This window comes from Triticum dicoccoides, chromosome 3B, assembly GCF_002162155.2.
Source record: "Triticum dicoccoides isolate Atlit2015 ecotype Zavitan chromosome 3B, WEW_v2.0, whole genome shotgun sequence".
NCBI lineage: Eukaryota > Viridiplantae > Streptophyta > Magnoliopsida > Poales > Poaceae > Triticum > Triticum dicoccoides.
Genome location: NC_041385.1, coordinates 720,783,096 through 720,807,430, shown reverse-complemented (window position 1 = coordinate 720,807,430; position 24,335 = coordinate 720,783,096).

The following is a 24,335-nucleotide window of genomic DNA, read 5'->3' as shown; positions in this document are numbered from 1 at the left end:
AGGGGGGGTCCCGGGGTGGTATTTAAAGGGGGGGGGGAGGGCGGCGGCGGCGGCTCCGACTTGGGAAGGGGGTCGGGCGGCGGGAGGCGGCAGCGACCCGGACTCTTCGAGTCCGGCGGCGGCACGGCGGGGAGTTGGTGGCGCGGGTGGGCCGGCCTGGCTCGGCTGGGCTTCGGCCCAATCGGGCGCGAGGATTTTTTTAACATTCCGCCGAAATAAAAATTCCTAGAAAAATAAATAAAAATCTAAAAATTCCAAAACAAGTTTTCTCCATCTAAATAAAGTATTTAGAACAAGATGAACTTTTCTTGGCCCCTAAAATGCAATTTTTAAAACGTGCAAATTTTTCTAGGGCAATTAAAAATCCCAAATAACTCAAATAAATCCTAAAAATGATTTTAACATTTTTCCTCCGATATTTCAATTATTTTGGAGAAGTCATATTATCTCCCCTCATTTATTATTTTAAAATGAAATATTTTCTGGAGAGAAAATAATTAAAATCAAAATCCTCGTCTTCACTATTTGATAAAATTTCAAATATGAAGATTGAAAAATCCCCAACTCTCTCCGAAGGTCCTTGAGTTGCTTAGGATTTCGAGGATTGCAAATGAAAAAGCAATAAAATATGATATGCATGGATGACCTATGTATAACATGCCAAATTGGAAATTTGGGATGTTACATTTCAAAAGTTAAACATGATGCATACATGAAGGGCTAGCCTACTGCATACCAGGACTAGGGATGTGACAACTCGCCCCCACTAAACAAGAATCTCGTCCCGAGATTCAAGACGTCGGGTAAGCAGACAGAAGGGAACACGAAGCTGGCACAATCTTTACGATCCAACTGTCTCCTCGAGGTTGTTGATTTGCTGACTCCAATTAATCTTGACGCCTTTGCTTTCGAGATCTTCATCCAACACGAGGACAAAAAGCGAGACATGCCTACATAGATGGATCATCTTAATGATCACAAGATCAACTCGCGGAGTGAGACGTAGAAACATCTCTCGAGCTGAGATACGAAGCATTCATCCAAAGGGATGGAGTGAAACAGATGTCGAAGGTTCACTAGGTAGACAACAATTCCACACTTAAGAAGGTGGTAATCGATTGTCAAGGTAGCGAGGAGTTGAGTTGCCATGATACCACAACAAGACACCTTAGGGATGGTGACTCATAGCCCCCTTAAATGGCAAAAAGAATTAGCTTTGATTCAAGGATCATTGAGACTCTTTATACCAACCTAAGGCAAATCTCGAGCGATCGATTGAAAGAGTCTTAAAGGATGACATACTCGGACCAGGATGGATGATGTGGATTACCTTGTTGAAGACAAAGCAATGGATGATTTTGCTTATTGTCGGAGATGGGTGGGACTCGAGGTAGGATGGCACAATGATGATGCGAGCTGGAAACAAAATGCAAATAATGGGAATGATTCTAGTAACTGGGGAGAAGCTCAATAGTAGAGAGTGATTCCAATGCTGAAATGGTTATAGCATAACCGAAGAAAACTCGGAGCAATCCCGGTTAGTAACTATGGTAGCACCTAGTGCTTGTGTGTGCTTTCAAGAACTTGAGCATTTCCATAATCATCAAGGTTTTACCAACATCCATGTCAAGGGTGCGGACAACACAACATACTACCATGATGAATAGCGATGGACGATGCAGATGCAAAGGAAGATAATAATTTCTCAGATTTCACCTTAGCGAGGCCAAGGGGAAAAATCTGGACGATCGACCGAGAGACATTTAACACTTCGCTTCTAATGTTCTCCTTGATGTACTAGTGTATCCCATTCATAGATATGGTTTGATATCTAGAACATCAAGTAAAAGGTTGGACTTCGGGAACACAAAAATTCATAAAGAACAACTAGGGAGTAAATCCTATGAAATCCTTATGGGGAGGTGGCCAACTTCTTCAATCAAGATACTACAGTCCTAGGTCTTCCGGCTAGGTGTGTTAGCCAATACATCCACTTACTGGGTTACAGACAGACCAATATTATAATTCTTGAAAAATGCTCCAACCATCACATCTGCCTGAGATTCAGATCTGGTTGGTGTCCGGATATTCCAGACTCATCGATTCTAGAAATAAAAATGATAGGTTGCAACACCAATCGACGAGATGACATTGCAAGATTCTCGGGGAATGAGCTACGATAGCAAGCTCCAAAACATGAGCTGGTTCTGCTACACACATGTGAACACGCTATCCCAGACAAGCATGACCACATAGTAGTCTTACAACAAACGCTACCGAGTTCAGGTGGGAACCATCATTGCGGATAACAGAGGCCTTGATTAAGCCCAGGTTAGCTCTTAAAAAGAAACTCCTTCTCCTTGAACAAATCAGTGGCTTGGTGTGCTAGGGAACACATATAGAATGGAGGCGGCCAACCTGCCAAACCATAGAGTACTTCGCATATGTGCATGACCAACTTCGGACGATTCCAGAGGAAGAAAAACAATCCTTCTCGGATCCACGATGGCAACTTACATCAAGTGCACGTGAATTAGAGAAAGTCGCTCCTTTCATCCAAGCATATGCTTCATGAACGGGACATGAAGATAATGCTTATAAAGTTTCCAATACTAGTTGGATGTTCAACACGAATCATGGAGAAGATAACAATGATGCTAATGGGCTCAACAACAATTCATCTAGATTTCCATATAATTGAAGTTCCACAATTGTGTGAACACGGGGATAGCATTGGTCAGACCAAAAGATGTAATGGTGTATGCTTGAGGAGAAACCAGGAGTAAGACAGCATTACGAGCATCGTTGGTTCTGATTTGATTTGAGGATAGCCCACGCTCAAATCAAAGTTTTGACAAGACAATAGATCCAACAACTGACCACGAGGATCAATCGATGAATATATCATCTTTCTTCAACACACACAAACGTAAAGATATCCCTTTGGAATGAACTAAACTTGGCAAAGCTTTTATCTTCCAACTCTCCAAGTTGTTGTTTAGCTTAACCAACTAGCTCAGGGGTATCCAACACAGATTCTTGGAGAAGGGGTGGTTTACAAGAAACCAACTTGATCACGAGCTCAACATAGCGATCAGGTGACAACCTGGTAATACTTCCGAGAAGATATTCGGAAAATCACGAACCACCGGTATGTTACTAAGCTCGAGAACAATCTTGCTTCTCAGGGCAAGATGATATGATCAAAAGAGAGAGGATTTGAAATAATGCTAACTCATCAATCGAAGAGTGCACCAGGAAAATGGACTAGGTAGCACAATCTATCTTAGAATGATGATTCAATAACCAACACACTAAGATTGAGAATATTGTCCATTTACTACCAAGCAACGAGTTGCTCGGAGTATTGATTTCACACATCATGATTCACTTGTCGGTATTCCGGTTGCAACAACACGAAGATGAAGAAATGAATAATGAGGGCAAGAAGTATCACTGCATCAAGAGTTCGTAGGCTGGTGTGCAATTCCCATGACATTCTTGATATAAAGATGGAAATACTGCAAGGTAGAACAGAATCAAAAGCTGGATTAGCATTTTGATCTACGGAATACAACTGCTTTGACCAAATCCTAGATATGGGTGAGGTACTAGAGTTTGTTTCTCCTAGTCATTCCAGAATAGAATGGCTTGGCGGACCACAAGAGTAATAGGCATCGATGAACAAATGCACGCATACTCTTTACTATCAATTGATAGACGAGGGTCGGAAGACAATTAAAATGGGACAACTCAAAAGAACATACGATGTTCTGAGTTGTGGACGCATGGATTAGAATGTCGAACGAGTTCAACATATTTCTTCCGGACAATCCATGCAGAGAGGTAGGTTTGGCAGAATCGTAATATAGAAGGGGAACTCATCGAGAGCACTCCTGTTGTGATCTTTTGGTTCCCGAACTTCTGCCATATTGGTTCATGGTATTGGAAGAAGGAAATACCACAAATCTCGTGGACTACCGCAAAGACTACTAATATCCTGAAGGGACTAGCAAACACTATCAACATGAAGTAAGTGGAGTGAATCCCGGGTTCAAAAACCCAGTAATAGAGTACCTACTACTAAGTGAGATCATGGGATGCTTTCGAGAATAAAGGCCAGAATCATCACACTGGAAACACAAAACATGGCTAGATTACTAGGTGATACTCTAGACACCTAGGGTCATAATAATAGCTCCAACATATATGTCAAGGCAATAGAATACCTCAACTCACCGATTAGTGTGGTTAAACTGGCGCAAAGGGACATCGAGAACGGGAGAAAGGGATTTGCAAATGCATCAGATTATCTAGAAACCTGGAACGACTCGGACAGCATAACGACTGTAAATGCTCAAAAAGGATTTGAGACATCATGTAAAATAGTGGCATAACCACTTAGCATCACAATATCAAAATTCTGAAGCCAGCTAGGAATACACGGAAATAGTAGGAACTGAACTGAAGCTTAGAACCATCAATCCTATAGGTCTACAGATTAGTAACACGTGATCCTAATAGAAAGATGAGAAGCCTAGTTCTTAATCCCCGTAGAAAAGAAGAGGTTGACTCAGATCAGAAGGGCATAAGCTAAAGGAGTAAAAAGAGTCTTACGTTCCATCCCACAATCAATTCCCCTACATATAACTAAAGCATTTCTAGACTCAACTTCGACCAGTTTGGCTTGGTAATCCTACAGGCAGTCAAGCTCTGATACCAAAGCTGTCAGGACCCCGACTCAATGCCACATCGATCTAGCATGTAACACCTCATATCACTTTGCGGCCTCACGCATGGTATTCCCACGAGTGTCGCCTTACCTTTGCCCGGGACCGTTTGCGCCTTTTGGCACACGTATATGATAGTGTTGCTAGCATCCATATGATAAGGAGCCCGGGCTGACATGGCTAGTCATAAACCCAAAGTGGCACAAACTTACAGGGACAGGCATCCATGACCCAGGATCGAACGTGTCGGTCATCAGCGAATGGATCCAGGCTGTAGCACTGGGCTAGCAGGACTCCGGTGAACCGGGCTGTAGCGGGCTAACAGGACTCCGGTATTCATCGCGTGACATTTCCCCGAAGGGACAGACACATGAACGAAGGAGGACACATGCCGGCCAGCCTAAGTGTTCCGGAGCAATAGCAAGCTACCATGGCTCAGTGGAAGCAATAGGAGACATTTCCTGGTAAGAGAGACTACTAAGGATAAACAACTAGATAGTCAGATCCCACACATACCAAGCATTTCAATAACATACACACACTATGCTCGATATGTGCAAATACAACATGGCATCACAATATGACTCTACAAATCAAGCATTTATTCAATAGGCTCCGAGGAGCGAGATATTACAAACATGGGTCTCATGACCCAACATTCAGAGCATACAAGTCAAAGCACTTGCTGAAGCTCAACATGTTTGAGTACAGACATCTATAAATGAAGAAGGCTGAGAAGCCTGACTATCTACTAGATCCTGCTGAGGGCACAAGATCGTAGCTGAGGTAACAAGCTAAACGTCGAAGTCCACGTGAAACTACTAGTGAGACTGAAGTCTCTCTGCAAAACATAAAATAGGCAAACGTGAGTACAAATGTACCCATCAAGACTTACATCAGAATTAACTACATATGCATCATTATCAACAAAGGGGATGGTGGGGTTTAACTGCAGCAAGCCAGCTTTGACTTGGTGGCTATCCTGAACTACAACTGCAAGTAACTCTTTTGAGGTGGCGCACACGAGTCCACATATTCACCATATCAATACACCACTATGGATCCGCTCCCGTCTCCCTACGAGAACGCCATCCATAGCACTCACGCTTATCTTGCGTATTTTAGAGTATCCACTTTCACTTGTCTATGAACTGTATAGGCAACCCAGAAGTCCTTTTCCGCGGACATGGCTATTCGAATAGATCATATTAACCCTGCAGGGGTGTACTTCTTCACACACGCTATCACCACTTATCGCCGTTTACACGACATGTACTCAGCAACCTTCAAGCGGAAGCCCAGCGAGGGTGTCGGCCACGACCTGACTAACCACACAAGTCTCTTGCCCAGGTTTATCGCCTATTCGGGTTCCATCCGCAAGGAGATCCAGCCGGGGTGTCGCTCACGGCCCCAAACGATGTGAGCAGGGTTCCCAAGCCCACCATCCGGGTGCCACTTGGTACACCGTGCCACTGTGCCTAGTCTGTCCCAAGCCCACCTGTACCGGGTGCCACTTGGTAGACTACTAGCACTACCTACAAACACCAGAAACTAGTTGCAACTCCTGGACAGAGATCATGTTGATTAATAAGTCGAGAGGGGCACTTAAGCTTTCCAATGTGTGGTAGTAGTTGTTCATGGATCACAAACACAGAACTCAGTTCGTGAGGATGGCTTCAATGAGACAACCCACCATGTACTCCTACATGGCCTCACACCGCTACCTTTACCAAATCGTGTTCACACACTTAGCTCGCACATAGTAGGACATGTTTCACAACATTCCAATTCATCCCCGATGAATCAGACCTGACTCAACTCTAAGCAATAGCAGGCATGACAAACAAGCATGAATGAGTAGGCACATCAGGGCTCAAACAACTCCTACTCATGCTAGTGGGTTTCATCTATTTACTGTAGCAATGACAGGTCATGCAGAGGATAAGGGCTTCAACTAGCGCATCATGTAACAATTGAATCATTGTTGTCCTAATGCAGTAAAAGAGAGCAGGAGCGAGAGAGTGGGATTGTATTGGAATGAACAAGGGGGGTTTGCTTGCCTGGCACTTCTCAAGATAGTATAGCTCTTCATTGGTGTCATTGAACCCATCGTCGAAACCACGTCTATCGAGAGGGGACAAACACCGGCAACAGAGAAGGAACACAATCAATGCAATGCAACAATATGATGCATGAGTGTGACATGGCAATATGCTGTGGTTTGAGCTAATGCAACTAGCAACCAGATTAAATGAAGTTGGTTTGAATCCAAGATTCAAATTCAAACTCCATATGTGGATATTTAAATGCCATTAATATGATTTGTGCTAAACAGCAGCTATAAGTTGTTCTAACATGCATGAAAATGGTATAGATGGACAGATTGAATTTTCTGATCATTTTTCATATATAATTTATTTCATTTGGAGTTACGGATGAATTTCTATAATTTTTAGAAGTTTGTACTATTTTCTGGAATTTTGTAAATAAGAATAAATCCAGGAAAAAGCATTACTGCGTCAGCATGACGTTAGTGTGACATCAGCAGGGTCAACAGAGCTTCATCGGGGCAAACCTGACCAGTGGGGTCCACTGGTCAGTGACCAAGTGTTGTTTAGTGTCACTGGCAGGTGGGGTCAGGTCAACGGTGACGTGGCCAGGTCAAACTGACCCGTGGGACCAGCGGGGTTAGTTTAATCTAAACAAAAACTAAACCATGTTTAGTTAGATGGTGGGGCCCGGCTGTCAGTGGCACGGGGCGGTGATTAGTGGCTAGTTAAGCCAGCCATGTCAGCGCGGCTGTGGACTAGCCGCTGGCGACCTCAACAGATGGCGGAGGCACGCCAGAATTGCTACTCTGGCGACAGTTTGGTGCGCGGGAGGGCTCTACAGGTTCCTGGCATTGTGGTGCTTCTAATGGTGGTGACGGGTGGTGCTGTGGTGGCCGGAAAGTTGCCGGTGATGAGCTTTAGCGGCGGCGAGGCTCGGTGAGGAGCGGCGGAGGTGCTCGGGAATCGCCCATAGGGCTCGGTTCGAGGCGTGCTTGGGCTCGTTGGAGAGCCCTCGCTGGCGAGCGTTGAACTATGGCGGTAGTCCGGCCTGTGGTGGCCGGAGGCGACGGCGGGGAGCTCGGCCGCGTGGCCGGAGCTCGGGCATGAGCGCAGGCAGCGCTGCGGTGCAAAAACGAGCACGAGGAAGGAGGGGAAACGGAGGATAGCTCACGGTGGGTCGACGGGCGTGCTCAGCGGGCTCGCGGAAGGACGAACGGCGACGGGACGTTAACGGCGATCTTGGGCGGCCGAGGTCGAAGATGGCGGTGGCGACGGTGGTGCAGGCTGTCCGGGCTTGGTTCTTTTGGCTTGGAGAAGCCGCGTGAGGATGCAGAGCTCGGGGGCACGACCGTGGGGCGAGGGGACGGCGGTGGCTGCGCGGGCAGCGAGCGGCGGCGACGGGAGCGGTTGGGCGCGTGAGAGAGAGATCCAGGAAGGGGGTGAGAGCGCGGGAGAGTGAGAGAGAGAGGCAGGGAGGGCATGGCGACGCGGGAGAGATCCAGGCAACGGGGACACAGGCATGCAGGATGGAGGTGGCCGGGGCGCGTGCCAGCGCGCTGCGGCCACGCGCTCGTCCTCTTGGCAAGGAGGAAGACGACAGGGGAGGGGCCAGGTGGGCTGGGCTGGATTTGCCCAGCTGAGCTGCTACAGTACCATTCCAGGTGGGCCTTGCCAGGTAAGTTCCTTTCTTTTTATTAATTCATGTTTTCTATTATTTCTGTAACTTCAGGGATTTATTAAAAATGTCAGGGAATTTCCAAAAATCATGAAACTAATCATGAGTACTGTTTGGAATATATCCAACAGTAAACATTTTAGTTTATGATTATTTGAGCATTTAAAATATTTAATAGCATTTAAATGCCCAAATGCAAATACTATAAGATTTAATTCAGAGCCCAAATATGTCATGGAAAAATGTGCAACACGTCTGGTTATTGCTTCTAGCATTTTCCAGAAATGATGAATATTTTTGAAAGCCATTTGGATTCACTGAAATTATTTTAGTTGAACCTAGTGAATTCCTTTGATGCTAGGGTTTAGGCAATCCCCATTTCAAGTTCATTTCAAAAGTTAAACATGATGCACACATGAAGGGCTAGCCTACTGCATACCAGGACTAGGGATGTGACAGCTCTGTGCTCCCACTCACCGTGATAACGCCACGCGGTCCAGGCATCTTGAGCTTAAGGTAAGCGTAGTGCAAGACTGCATTGAAACGGGCGAAGGCCGTTCGTCCGAGTAGTGCGTGATAGCCACTTCGGAACGGAGCAATGTCGAACATTAGCTCCTCACTTTAAAAGTTGTCGGGGGAGCCAAAGACAACATCCAGTGTTAAGGTGCCCGTGCAGCGGGCCTCTACGCCTGGTATTACTCCTTTAAAGGTAGTGCTGCTTTGCTTGATTCTTGACGGGTCTATCCCCATCTTACGGACAGTGTCCTGATATATCGGATTGAGACTACTGCCGCCGTCCATAAGGACTCGGGTGAGGTGGTATCCGTCAATTATTGGGTCGAGCACTAAGGCAGCCGAACCCCCATGACGGATACTAGTCGGATGATCCCTGCTATCGAAACTAATCGGGCAGGCCGACCATGGGTTGAATTTGGGGGCGACATGCTCTATAACATGTACGTCTCGGAGTGCGTGTTTGCGCTCCCTCTTTGGGATATGAGTGACATAAATCATGTTCACTGTTTTAACCTCCGGTGGAAATTTCTTTTGTCCCACCATATTTGGCTGGAGAGATTCGTCCTCGTCTTCGCTTTGCAGTCCCTTCCCATTGTGTTCAGCGTTGAGCTTGCCGGCCTGCTTGAAGACCCAACACTCTTTGTTGATATGATTGGCTGGTTTATCGGGGGTGCCATGAATCTGGCAGGACCTTTCGAGAATTTTATCTAGGCTAGATGGACCATCTTTGCTGCCTTTAAGTGACTTTTTTCGTTGACCGGGTCTAGAGCCCCTAAATCCGGCATTTACCGCTGTATTGTCTGGGATTTCTTTGTTGTTCTGACGCTTGTTTTTATTGCGTCGTGGCTTTCCATTGCCGGCTCTGACTTCGGATGTGCTAGGATCGCTGGTGCCACTACGGGCTAACCAGCTATCCTCTCCCATGCAAAAGCGGGTCATTAGTGTATTTAAGGCTGCCATTGTCCTTGGCTTTTCTTGGCCTAGGTGTCTGGCCAGCCATTCATCCCGAACACTGTGTTTGAAAGCTGCTAAGGCTTCGGCGTCCGGACAATCCACGATTTGGTTCTTTTTAGTGAGAAACCTGTTCCAAAGCTTATGGCTGACTCTCCGGGTTGTTGGGTTATGTGACTTAGATCATCTGCATCCGGAGGTCAGACATAGGTCCCTTGGAAATTGGCCCTGAAAGCGTCCTCAAGTTCTTCCCAGCTTCCAATGGAATTTTCGGGGAGGCTTTTCAGCCAGTGCCGAGCTGGTCCTTTTAGCTTGAGGGGTAGGTATTTGATGGCATGGAGATCGTCTTCGCGAGCCATGTGGATGTGAAGAATAAAGTCTTCTATCCAGACCGCAGGGTCTGTCGTTCCGTCATATGCCTCGATATTCACAGGTTTAAACCCATCTGGAAATTCATGATCTAGCACCTCATCGGTGAAGCACAAGGGGTGTGCAGCGCCCCTCTATTTGGTTGTGTCGCGGTGTGGGCCCGACGATTGCAGTGTTCGGTGTTGGTTCCGAACTGGTAAGTTACCTACGTATTTGATTTGATGGCCCTGATCATGTGCGGGAACGCGTTCCATGGATCCATAAATGGACCTGGTTCTGCTAGCTCTTTTGTCCAGGTCTTCACGCAGATCGTGTTTCTGGTTTTGGGCTGTGACCTCCTTTCCTTTATGGGTAGGGGGTGCGGTTTTGCCTTGATTATGAGGTGGTCGGCCTGGTTAGTCGGCCGTATTGTTATTCGGCGGTATGGGCGCAATAGCGTCATTGTTGAATTCGGGCAACAGTTTGCGTTTGGGGTAGCTATTTGTTTGGCGATTACTGAGGGAGTCCTGGATTAGGGGGTCCTCGGACAGCCGGGCTATATACTTTGGCCGGACTGTTGGACTATGAAGATACAAGATTGAAGACTTCGTTCCGTGTCCGGGTGGGACTCTCCTTTACGTGGAAGGCAAGCCTGGCAATTCAGATATATAGATCTCCTTCTCTGTAACCGACTCTTTGTAACCCTAGCCCCCTCCAGTGTCTATATATACCGGAGGGTTTAGTCAATAGGACAACAATCATAATCATAGGCTAGCTTCTAGGTTTTAGCCTCTACAATCTCGTGTAAGATCAACTCTTGTAATACTCATATCATCAAGATCAATCAAGCAGGAAGTAGGGTATTATCTCCATCGAGAGGGCCCGAACCTGGGTAAACATTGTGTCCCCCGCCTTCTGTTACCATTAGCCTTAGACACACAGATCTGCCTGTTTTGACACCGACATTGGTGCTTTCATTGAGAGTTCCATTGTGGTGTCACGGTAAGGCTTGATGGCTCGCCTTGTCATCAAGGACAACATCATCTCTGGGGGAGCCCTGGCTGTAGGCCAAACTCTCTGACTAGGCGGCTTCGTCATGACCGCCCGTTCGGCCACCGCGCCGACAATGACTTCTCGGGTCATCAAAAAGAGCCTCCACGTTAGCTCGGAATTCACCGAGAAGATGGAACAAATGTAGCTCTCCTCCCTGAACGAGATCTTGGATCGCATCGCCACCTTGGGAGTCACTACGGACTATGATCAGATCGGGCTTAAACCCAACCAAAGAGAGATTAACTCTCCACCGGTCACCCATCAGATAGCGGTGGTGGAGGAGCAATGCATCGATTCTTCCTCTATTTTGAGGACGAACTATGTCCGGATTCCCGAGCTCTTCGAGCCGGTACCCGTCTATGGGAGGACATGACCCAAGCTCCGAACCTAGAATCGGACAGCGGGCCAGAAAAATTGGGCAACATCCCGGAGCCCGAACTGCCAAGCTCGGAAGCTCCTCTGCCCCTGGGTCTCAGATCGAGTCAGGGTTTGGACTTAAATCTACCCACCCACCCAGATACAAGCAATCTTTCCCACATTAGACAAGAGCCCCAAGAGACAGTACATCACTTCTGGGCCAGATTCCTCCTTGTAATGAGCAAGGTCAAAGACTGTCGCGAGGAAGACGCAATCTCATTCTTTTGCAAAAATTGCACGGACAAGGGAATCCTCAATGCCATAAGTCGCCGTGACATAGCACACTTCGCTGATTTGGCGGCCATAGTAGAGAAGTATTGTGCGATGGAAAGCACCTGGAAAACCCAAACAAAATTCTGGGATCCTCCGGCTCTCACTAAACCCCTCGTCCGAACTAAAAGGTGCACTCTCGCAAGTCACCCGATCCAATTACAAAGAAACCAAAGCCCACTACAAGGCATGGAACCGTATTGGAGGGATGGCTCAATGGGCCATGCAAAATTCACACCACACCGGATAGCATACCAACACACAACCTTAGAGCATGTTGGATACTCCGGCAGGTGGCCAAAAGCAGCGAGGATCTCCTCATCAACGATACCGCAGAGCATCATCACGCGATAAATAACAATACAGTATTGACAGTCCTCGAGACTTTCACCTCAAATAATAGGGGCAAGCGAGCACTCCGCAGCCTCGTCGAAGTCTGCCATGTTGCAGCAATAAATCCATGGAACGGCACAACCATAACCTTCAATGCCAGTGATGAACCTCAATTCCGACCAGTTTGAGCACCAGCCACTTTGGTCCTTAGTCCAATTGTGGGCGGCTTCTGGCTTACTAAAGTGCTCATGGACGGTGGCAGCGGATTAAACCTCATCTACAAGGAAACTCTCAACAAAATGGAAACAGACAAGAGCCGCATTGAGCAAAGCAGGATGACCTTTAGAGGAATCATCCCTAGTCGGGAGGCACGATGTGCGGGAAAAATCACAGTATATGTGGTATTCGGCACGCCGGAGAATTATAGGTCTGAAGAAATCACATTCAAAGTGGCCCTGTTCAGTAGCGGATACCATGCCTTTTTAGGGCGGGATGCATTCACGAGCTTCCAAGCTATACCCCATTATGGGTACATGAAGCTCAAGATGCCCGGGCCCAATGGAATCATCACTCTAGCTAGTGATCCGGACGTAGCACTCCGCGTCGAAAATAAGACCGCCGCACTGGCCCTTGAGGCATTATCTGAAGCCCTCGCAGCCGAAGAACTAACTGCACTACGCTCCACAGTGGACAGGGACGACATGATACTCGACAAACGACCCAAGTCCACCTCTTTTAAACCAGCGAACGAAAGAGTCAAATTCCAGGTCCACCCAACGGACTCTATAAAAACAGCTTCCATCGGGGCACAACTGAACCCCACAATAGACGCCGCACTGCGAGAGTTCTTGCACGAGAATTGGGACATCTTTGCCTGGCATCCTTTGGACATGCCAGGTATCCCTCGCAGGCTGGCCGAGCATAGCCTAAACATACTGAAGGTATACAAGCCGGTCAAGCAGACTCTTCGGTGTTTTTCAGAACCTAAGCGACAAGCCATGGGAGAGGAGCTAGCCAAGTTACTCGAGGCCGGATTCATGAGAGAAATAAAACATCTGGACCGGCTAGCAAACCTGGTGATGGTACCAAAGAAGGACAAATCCTAGTGCTTATGTGTCGATTTCAAGGACCTCAATAAGTCTTGCCCCAAGGATCCCTTCCCCCTCCCCCGCATCGATCAAATCATCTATGCTACCGCAGGACACGACTCATTGTGCTTCCTCGATGCATACTCCGGATACAATCAAATCAAGATGGCGGAGTCCGATCAAGCCGCAACGACATTCATCACTCCATATGGCCCCTTCTATTTTAACACCATGCGTTTCGGGCTCAAAAGCGCTGGTGCGACCTATCAACGCATGATTCAGACATGCCTGGAAACACAAATTGGCAAAACAGATAAGGCATACGTAGACGACGTGGTCATCAAAACTAGACACGTGGAGTCTTTAATAGACGACCTGAGGCTTACGTTCGACAATCTCCGAACAAATGACATCAAGATCAACCTAGAAAAATGCATTTTCGGCGTTCCTGCCGGAAAGCTGCTAGGCTTCATTGTTTCCAATAGAGGAATTGAAGCAAATCTGGCTAAAATCTGAGCTCTGTCCCAGTTGGCTACCCCAACATACCTCAAGCAAATCCAGAAGTTAAATGGATGCGTGGCTGCCTTAAGCCGCTTTATCTCCCGATTGGGAGAAAAGGCACTACCTCTCTATCGCCTTCTTCGATGCACCAAACATTTCGAGTGGACGTATGCGGCCACGACAGCACTGGAAGAAATAAAGGCCCTCTTGGCTAGCAATCCAATCCTGGCCGCACCAAACATCAGCGAACCCATGCTGTTATATATAGCTGCAACGCACCAAGTTATGAGCGCAGTGCTCGTCGTCGAACTTGAGGAGGACGGACATAAGTTCCCGCTTCAAAAGCCGGTATGCTACGTATCCAATTTGCTCACACCATGCAAGTCACGGTACCTACGTTATCAAAAGATAGCATACGCGGTATTCATGGCATCCCAAAAAATGCGACACTACTTTCAAGAGTGTTGAATCATGGTGGCCTCCGAAGTACCACTCAACAATATAATAAATAATCGCGATGCCATGGGCCGGATTGCTAAGTGGGCCATCTGAAAGGATCGATATAGTTGACTAGAGGGGGGAGGGTGAATAGGCACCTAACAATTTTTAGCTTTTCTTTACCAAATTAAACTTTGCATCAAAGTAGGTTGTCTAGATATGCAACTAGGTAAGCAACCTATATGATGCAACAACAACAAGCGGACAAGCAAGCAAGGGATATAACACAAGTAAGATTGCAAAAGTAAAGGCACGAGATAACCAAGAGTGGAGCCGGTGAAGAAGAGGATGTGCTACCGAAGTTCCTTCCTTTTGAAGGGAAGTACATCTCCGTTAGAGCGGTGTGGAGGCACAATGTTCCCCAAGAAGCCACTAGGGACACCGTATTCTCCTCACGCCCTCACACAATGCGAGATGCCGTGATTCCACTATTGGTGCCCTTGAAGGAGGCGACCGAACCTTTACAAACAAGGTTGGGGCAATCTCCACATGTTAATTGGAGGCTCCCAACGACACCACGAAGCTTCACCACAATGGACTATGGCTCCGAGGTGACCTCAACCGTCTAGGGTGCTCAAACACCCAAGAGTAACAAGATCCGCTAGGGATTAGTGGGTGGAATCAAATTTCTCTTGGTGGAAGTGTAGATCGGGGCCTTCTCAACCAATCCCGAGAAAATCAACAAGTTTGATTGGCTAGGGAGAGAGATCGGGCAAAAATGGAGCTTGGAGCAACAATGGAGCTTGGGGATGGAAGAGGTAGTCAACTAGAGGAAGAAGACACCCCTTATATAGTGGAGAGACAGATCCAACCGTTATCCACTTACTCAGCCTACGACCTATAGTACTACCGCTCCAGACAAGCGGTACTACCGCAGGGGCTCACGATACTACCGCGGTGGACCGCGGTACTACCGCTGCAACGGCAGGAGCTAGTCCAGGCCAGAGCCGCCAAGGCTGAGGGCGGTACTGCCGCTGACGCGGTACTACCGCTCCCCCTTTCGGTACTACCGCAAGGCCAGACTGGACTAGCCTGGGAAGGGCACGGATGAATAAAAATACATCCGTGCCTACTTCCGCGGAAAATCAAACAGCGCAAAAATTTGACACGGTACTACCACGCCTGGCATGCGGTACTACCGCGCAAGGAGCGGATGTAAAAAATTACATCCACCCTTACTTCCGCTCATGTTGCTGAGCTAGACCAGGACTCACGGTACTACCGCGCGCATGGGGCGATACTACTGCGTAGGGCGCAGATGTAAATAATTACATCCTGCCCTACAGTCGCACGAGAGGATGAGTCTGGTCTAAGGCCATGATACTACAGCTCCTTACGAGCGGTACTACCGTGTGCGCCTATGGTACTACCGCAAGGGCATACGGTACTACCGCAGGGCCTATGGTACTACCACTCCTGGGAGCAGTACTACCGCATGCCTCAGAATAGCAACACTAGGAATCCTTCTTTTTGCATAAATATGAAGATAACGGAGGATGCTCCAAAGCGCAAAGGGAAAGGCGGTGCAAAGGGAGTAAACATGTACGTGATGATTCCACCTGAACCTTTCCAACGCAGACCCCCTCTTAATAGTACAGATATCCTACGACTCAAATCCACCAAAAGAGACGTAGAACACCGCCGAGGGAGTTCCGGACTAGGGGGTGTCCGGATAGCCGAACTATCATGATCGGCCGGACTCCAAGACTATGAAGATACAAGATTGAAGACTTCATCCTGTGTCCGGATGGGACTTTCCTTGGCGTGGAAGGCAAGCTTGGCGATACGGATATGTAGATCTCCTACCATTGTAACCGACTTTGTGTAACCCTAGCCCTCTCCGGTGTCTATATAAACCGGATGGATTTAGTCCATAGGACGAACAACAATCATACGATAGGCTAGCTTCTAGGGTTTAGCCTCCTTGATCTCGTGGTAGATCCACTCTTGTAATACACATCATCAATATCAATCAAGCAGGACGTAGGGTTTTACCTCCATCAAGAGGGCCCGAACCTGGGTAAAACATCGTGTCCCTTGTCTCCTATTACCATCCGCCTAGACGCATAGTTTGGGTCCCCCTACCCGAGATCCACCGGTTTTGACACCGACATTGGTGCTTTCATTGAGAGTTCCTCTGTGCCATCATCGATAGGCTCGATGGCTTCTTCGATCATCATCAACGATGCAGTCCAGGGTGAGACCTTCCTCCCCAGATAGATCTTCGTATTCGGCGGCTTCGCACTGCGGGCCAATTCGCTTGGCCAACTAGAGCAGATCGAAAGCTACGCCCCTGGCCGTCAGGTCAGATTTGGAAGTTTGATCTTCACGGCTGACATCCGCGGGGACTTGAACCTCGATGGATTCGAGCCACAGCCGAGCATGCCGCACTGTCACGGCGAGCATGATTTAGCTCTGCAGCCGGACAGTACCTTGGAGGCCGCACTCGAACCCGCTCCGATCTTCAATTCGGAGCCGGCTGCGCAGATCGAGGACGGATGGTTAGACACCGCCTCGGGGGCTGCAACCTCTACGACGATAGAGCTGAACACTGACCTTGTCCCTCATAAAGCTCGTGACTCCGAGGTGCCGGACTCCTCGCCGGACTCCGAACCTACCGCGCCCCCTCCGATCGAATCCGATTGGGCGCCGATCATGGAGTTCACCGCAGCGGACATCTTCCAACACTCACCTTTTGGCGACATCTTGAGTTCGCTAAAGTATCTCTCGTTATCAGGAGAGCCCTGGCCGGACTGCGGCCAGGACGGTTGGGATGCGGACGACGAAGAAATTCAAAGCCCACCCACCACCCACTTGGTAGCCACTGTCGACGATCTAACCAACATGCTAGACTACGACTCCGAAGACATTGACGGTATGGACGACGATGCCGGAGACGACCAAGAACCAGCGCCTACCGGGCACTGGACAGCCACCTCATCATATGACATATACATGGTGGATATCCCAAACGATGGGAATGGCGAAGGAGCAGCGGAGGATGACCCCTCCAAAAAACAGCCCAAGCGCCGACGTCAGCGGCGCCGTTCTAAATCCTGCTACAGCAAAAATGGCGATTCCGGCACCGGAGAGAATAATACCCCGGACAGTGCCGAAGACAACCCCCTCCAGCAAGATTCAGCGCAGGAGGACGGAGACGCCAGACCTCATGAGAGAGCGGCAGAAGAAGAGGTAGAGGATTATACGCCTCCCTCCGGAGACGAGGCGAGCCTCGACGACGACGAATTCGTCGTGCCTGAGGATCCCATCGAACAAGAGCGTTTTAAACGCAGGCTTATGGCCACGACAAACAGCCTCAAGAAAAAGTAGCAACACCTTAGAGCTGATCAAGATCTGCTAGCCGACAGATGGACTGAAGTCCTCGCGGCCGAAGAGCATGAGCTCGAACGCCCCTCCAAAAGCTACCCTAAACGCAAGCTGCTCCCCCGATTTGAGGAGGAGGCATACGAACCTGCATCACCAGCAGACAATACAGCTGACCGACCACCCCGTGGCCGCGACAGAGAGGCCTCTAGGACCTTCACTAGAACCGTATCCCGACATCGCTCGAAAAGCACAAGGCCACAGGGGAACGCTCCAGACTTGCAAGATATATTGGAGGATAAGGCAAGACAATCAAGATCGATCTATGGATCGCGTGGGCGCCCCACGATACATGACGACAACCGTCGCGCCGGACACAGTAAGTCCGGCCGGGCCGAACAAAATAGACAAAGCTCTCTTGAGCTCCGTCGTGACATCGCCCAGTACAGAGGCGCCGCACACCCACTATGCTTCATAGATGAAGTAATGGATCATCAAATCCCCGAAGGGTTTAAACCCGTCAATATCGAATCTTATGATGGCACAACAGACCCTGCGGTTTGGATCGAAGACAATCTCCTTCACATCCACATGGCCCGCGGTGATGATCTTCACGCCATCAAATATCTCCCCCTCAAGCTTAAGGGACCAGCCCGGCATTGGCTTAACAGCTTGTCAACAGAGTCAATTGGGAGTTGGGAAGACCTGGAATCTGCATTCCTCGATAACTTCCAAGGCACGTATGTACGGCCACCAGACGCTGATGACCTAAGCCACATAATTCAGCAGCCAGACGAATCGGCTAGACAATTCTGGACACGGTTCTTAACCAAGAAAAACCAAATCGTCGACTGTCCGGATGCGGAGGCCCTCGCGACCTTCAAGCATAACATCCGCGACGAGTGGCTCGCCCGGCACCTGGGACAGGAAAAGCCGAAATCCATGGCAGCCCTCACATGACTCATGACCCGCTTCTGCGCGGGTGAGGATAGCTGGCTAGCACGCAGCAACAACCTCAGCAAAAATTCTGGCAGTCCGGATTTTAAGGACCGAAATGGCAGGTCGCGTCACAACAAAAACAAACGCCGCATTAACGACGACAATAGTGAGGATACGACAGTCAATGCCGGATTCAGAGGCTCTAAACCCGGTCAGCGGAAAAAGCCATTCAAAAGAACTACTCCGGGTCCGTCCAATTTGGACAGAATACTCGACCGCTCATGCCAGATACACGGCACCCCCGAAAAACCAGCCAACCACACCAACAGGGACTGTTGGGTATTCAAGCAGGCAGGCAAGTTAATTGCCGAAAACGACGACAAGGGGCTGCATAGCGATGACGAGGAAGAGACTCGACCGCCGAACAATAGAGGACAGAAGGGTTTCCCCCCACAGGTGCGGACGGTGAACATGATATATGCAACGCACATACCCAAAAGGGAGCGGAAGCGTGCACTCAGGGACGTATACGCGATGGAGCGAGTTGCCCGAAGTTCAATCCATGGTCCTCCTGCCCGATCACTTTTGACCGAAGGGACCACCCCACCAGCATCCGCCACGGCGGATTCGCCGCATTGGTTTTATACCCAATCGTCGACGGATTTCACCTTACCAGAGTCCTGATGGACGGCAGCAGCAGCCTGAACCTGCTTTACCAGGATACAATGCGCAAAATGGGCATAGACCCCTCAAGGATTAAACCTACCAAGACGACCTTTAAAGGCGTCATACCAGGTGTAGAAGCCAATTGTACAGGCTCAGTTACACTGGAAGTGGTCTTCGGATCCCCGGATAACTTCTGAAGCGAGGAGTTAATCTTCGACATAGTTCCGTTCCGCAGCGGCTATCGTGCCCTGCTCGGACGTACCACGTTTGCAAAGTTCAACGCGGTGCTGCACTACGCATACCTCAAGCTCAAGATGCCAGGCCCTCGAGGAGTCATCACGGTCAACGGAAACACTGAACGTTCTCTCCGCACGGAGGAACATACAGCAGCTCTCGCGGCAGAAGTACAATGCAGCCTCTTAAGGCAATTCTCGAGTCCGGCCGTTAAGCGGCCAGACACAGCTAAGCGCGCCCGGAGTAACCTACAACAAGACCACCTGGCACGTTCTGAGCACGCGTAGTAGTGCGGCCCCAACCCCAGCCCCCGCAAAACATCAAGACAGGTCCTTTGCGTACACCATTACGCTCTGAAGATACCATGGGCATAGGGAGAGGGGCACGACCACGATAGGCCCAGACTGCGGCTCAACCACACCAGGGGCTCTCAAGTGTGTCATTCTTTTTTTTCTTTTCTCTTATTTATTTATTTTTTACCAACAGGACTACGTTTGTCAGAGGCCCTGTCCGGCAGCAGACCTGCCGAACTCACGATGCAACAACTAGGGAAGGATAAAGGCTACAACGAATATCCAGGTGGTCTCCATTACGAGCATTAAATCTGTTTTATACACCACTCCGTAGCCTACCCCTGGAGGGGGACATGCTTAAACAGTCCTGTCCCTTGCTTATCGCACTATTTGTATCGTTCTGCATTCATAGCAGCACTTCTTGAATAAAACAATGCAGCACCTCTTTGCTTATAATTGCATTTCCTTTTTATACATATGTTCATTTATGGCATGTCGCATCCATACACTTTGGTACGGTTAAAATACACCAGGGGCTTATGTTTCCCGCATCATGGTGTGATAAGTCCGAACACTTTCACAAGTGCGGCACCCCGAACTTATAGCATTATATGCATCGGCTTCGAATCATGTCTTGGGTCAATAGTTGGGTTTGCCCGGCTCCCATGTTTTGGTACCTTACGTTCCATTGTATCGGCTAAGGTAGCACTGGGAGAACCACTGCGATTGCGCCACAGTTGAGCTGGGTTAACGCCTCAGTGGAGAAAGCTAAAACTGACCGTCATGATGAGGCAAGAGCTGGTCGCTGTTCGAGAGGTTTTTTGCGAGTCCTTAAAGACTTATGCCGCTTAGAGCGAGGAGCCGGTTTTTGTCCAGCCCAGGCGTGGATAGCGCCCCAAATTCGGCCTTCCGAAGACTAGGGGCTTCGCCGAAATTTAAAATTATAGAATTCTATGGCTAAGTGAGAGTCTTCAAGCATTATAAGTCCGGTTGCCTTGTTCGTCGTGTTGAGCGCCTCCCTAGATGGACCCAAAAATGGGAACAAGAGTGCTCAAGTTTATCTCGAACACCCCAGCACTCGCGGCATGGGGTCGAAGCCAACGACTTTCCATCTCTTAGATTTGATAAACAGCCGCACAGAAGGTAATATTTTAAATTAACAAGCGTTGCTTTGCGCATATGAACTAAGTTTTCAGCGCACAGGATAACAAAATGCGAGTCTACTCAAATATTACATCTTTGGAGCACTCACCCGCAATAGTGCGGGCACCCTTCAGGACACTCTTATAATACATCTCGGGCGTGCGGTACTCCTTGCCCTGCGGTGGTGGGTCCGTCACAAGCTTCTGGGCATCCATCTTGCCCAGTGCACCTTTGCGCGAGCAAGGGCCCGACGGGCACCCTCAATGCAAGCGGAGTGCTTGATGACTTCAACCCACGGGCACGCATCCACCAGCCGCCGCACCAGGCCGAAGTAGCTCCCAGGCATGGCCTCCTTAGGCCACAGCCAAACTATGAGGCCCTTCATGGCCTGTTCGGCCACCTTGTGGAGCTCGACCAGCTGCTTCAGCTGGTCGCTAAGGGGCACCGGATGTTCGGCCTCAACATACTGAGACCAGAAGACCTTCTCCGTCGAGCTCCCCTCCTCGGCCCGGTAGAATGCGGCAGCATCGGATACGCTGCGAGGAAGATCTGCGAACGCTCCTGGAGAGCTCCGAATTTAGGTAAGTGATAGGTAATTCACACTCACATGCTTACTTTGCATGAAAAATGCCTTACCCACCGCTATTTTCTTCAACGCCTCGATTTCCTGGAGGGCCTTATAGGCTTCGGCCTTAGCGGCCTTGGCACTCTCAAGAGCCGTCGCAAGCTCGGACTCTCGAGTCTTCGAGTCACGCTCCAAACTCTCATGTTTTTTCATGAGAGCCTGGAGCTCTTGCTGTACCTCCGCCACCCGCGCCTCGTGCTTCTCTCGCTCGGTGCGTTCCGCGGCCGAACTAGGTTACACCGCCTCCTTCAGGGTCGCCACCTCGTTCGTGGCCCATGTAACATCCATGTTATCCTTGTCATTTTTCTTGCAACCAAAATCCTTTTCTAGGTGTTACTCACCTTCCTGGTCCTCGAGCTGCTTTTTGGCACGGCCGAGCTCGTTCTCGGACCGCTCGAGGCTTTCCTTCAAAGTATTGACCTCTGTAGACAGTGAGGCGGAGGTCAGCAGCACAGCCTGCAATCCCATATTGACATATTTTTTATGACTCCTACGTATATCTTTTTTAGATCCTCAGTCTGGCTTTTCTTTCCGAACACCGAACCGAGCATCAGGGGCTACTGTCTATGCGGTACCATTTTATATATATCGAAATTCTTACCTCAAAGCCTGTTAGAAGGCCGCCGCATGCTTCGGTCAGCCCACTCTTGGCGAGCTGAACCTTCTGAATCACCGCACTCATAACAGTGCGGTGTTCCTCTTCAATGGAGGTGCTATTGAGCACCTCCAGCAAGTTATCCGGCGCCTCCGGTTGGACGGAGGCTGCCGACGTCACGGTCTTGCCATTCTTACGAAGGGGTCGCCCGCCGGACTCCGGAGCCACTATAGGCTCCGGGGCCGAGTCCGGTGCAAAGTCCGGGAGTTTGTCCTGCGACACCTCCGGGGCCTCCTCCTCCTGGTGGGTCCCTTCCTGGGATCCCACCTCGGCATCGTCCGCATCACGGGGGGTAGAGGCAGTTGGAAGGGAATCCATGTCCGACGCACCTAAGGACCCGCTCGACGAAGCAGGAAGATCATCCTTGGGCGGACTGCAGGGTTGTATGCGACATTAGAAAGACATTATGTGGCGAAAAGAAAAACCATGAAGTTATTCGGGAGTCCGAATACTTACGATCTCGCCAGGGGCTTGGCCCTTGGAGGCCAGTCCTCGTCGTCGTCACTAGCGTTGGCAGAGCAGTCCGGGGAAAGAGTTTTTCCCTTCTTGGACCCTTCGGCCTCCCTTGTTGGGGAGGCCTTCCTTTTCTTCCCTTCCCCTGCTGGGGGAGAGGCTTTCTTCTTCTCCTCCTCACCTTTGTGGGAGGAGTCGGGTTCGGATTCATCATCCGATAACACTTGAAAATGGGAACTCTTTCGAGTACCCATGGCCTTCTTCTTGGCCTTCTTCTCCGGCACCACGTGGGGTGCCGGAGCCAGCAACCCCGTTAGGCGGGCGTCCGCTGGGTACTCTGGCAATGGGGCCTGACAGATAGTCTGTTCGGCCTTCGCCAGCCAGTCCTGTCAAAGGTAAAGAGTTTAGATCCCGCATAGAGTCAAACTATGGAAAACAAGCGACAAAATCACTTACCTCGTCAGCTGGACGCTGCGAGCTGAATCCGCGATCTTCAGTAGCGGATGCGGGAGCCTCGGCGCCCTTGAGCAGCACCTTCCAGACATCTTCGTACGTAGTGTCGAAGAGCCCTTTCAGAGTCTGGTGCTGCGCCGGATCAAACTCCCACATGTTGAAGCGCCGTCGTTGGCACGGGAGAATCCGGTGGATGAGCATGACCTGGACTACGTTAACAAGCTTGAGCTTCTTGTCCACCAGCTTTTGGATACAGGCTTGGAGTCCTGTCAGCTCCTCCGAATCACCCCAGATCCGGCCGCTCTCTTTCCAGGAGGTGAGCCGTGTAGGGATGTCAGATCTGAATTCGGGGGCCGCTGCCCAATCAGGGTCACACGGCTCGGTGATGTAGAACCACCCCGATTGCCACCCCTTAATGGTTTCCACGAAGGTGCCCTCCAGCCAAGTAACATGGGACATCCTGCCCACCATGGCACCTCTGCACTCCGCTTGGCTGCCCTACACAACCTTCGTCTTGAACTGAAGGTCTTGAGCCACAAGCCGAAGTGGGGCTGGATGCAGAGGAAGGCCTCGCACACGACGATGAACGCCGAGATGTTGAGGATGAAATTCGGGGCCAGATCATGGAAATCCAGGCCGTAGTAGAACATGAGCCCCCGGACAAAGGGATGAAGTGGGAAGCCCAGTCCGCGGAGGAAATGGGGAAGAAATACTACCCTCTCATGGGGCCTGGGGGTGGGGATGAGCTCCCCCTCGTTGGGGAGCTGGTGCGCGATGTTGCTGGACAAATATCCGGCGTTGCACAGCTTCTGGATCTGCCCCTCCGTGACGGAGGAGGCCATCCACTTGCCTCCCGCTCCGGACATAGTTGGAGATGGTTGAGGTGAGAAGTGCGGACTTGGGCGCTAGAGCTTGAGTTCGCGGAGATGGATAAGCCAAGGAGGAAGAAGGCGCAGGTAAAAGGGTTGGATCTTTATCCCCTTATATGGGCAGACAAAAACATGTGTCTCCACCGGCCTGGTAAAACTCGCTTATCTCCCAAGCGCCGCAATCAATGGCGCGGTTGGGTTAACCACGTCCGTATTGATGGGAATCCCGGAATAAGGGGAACATGATCTC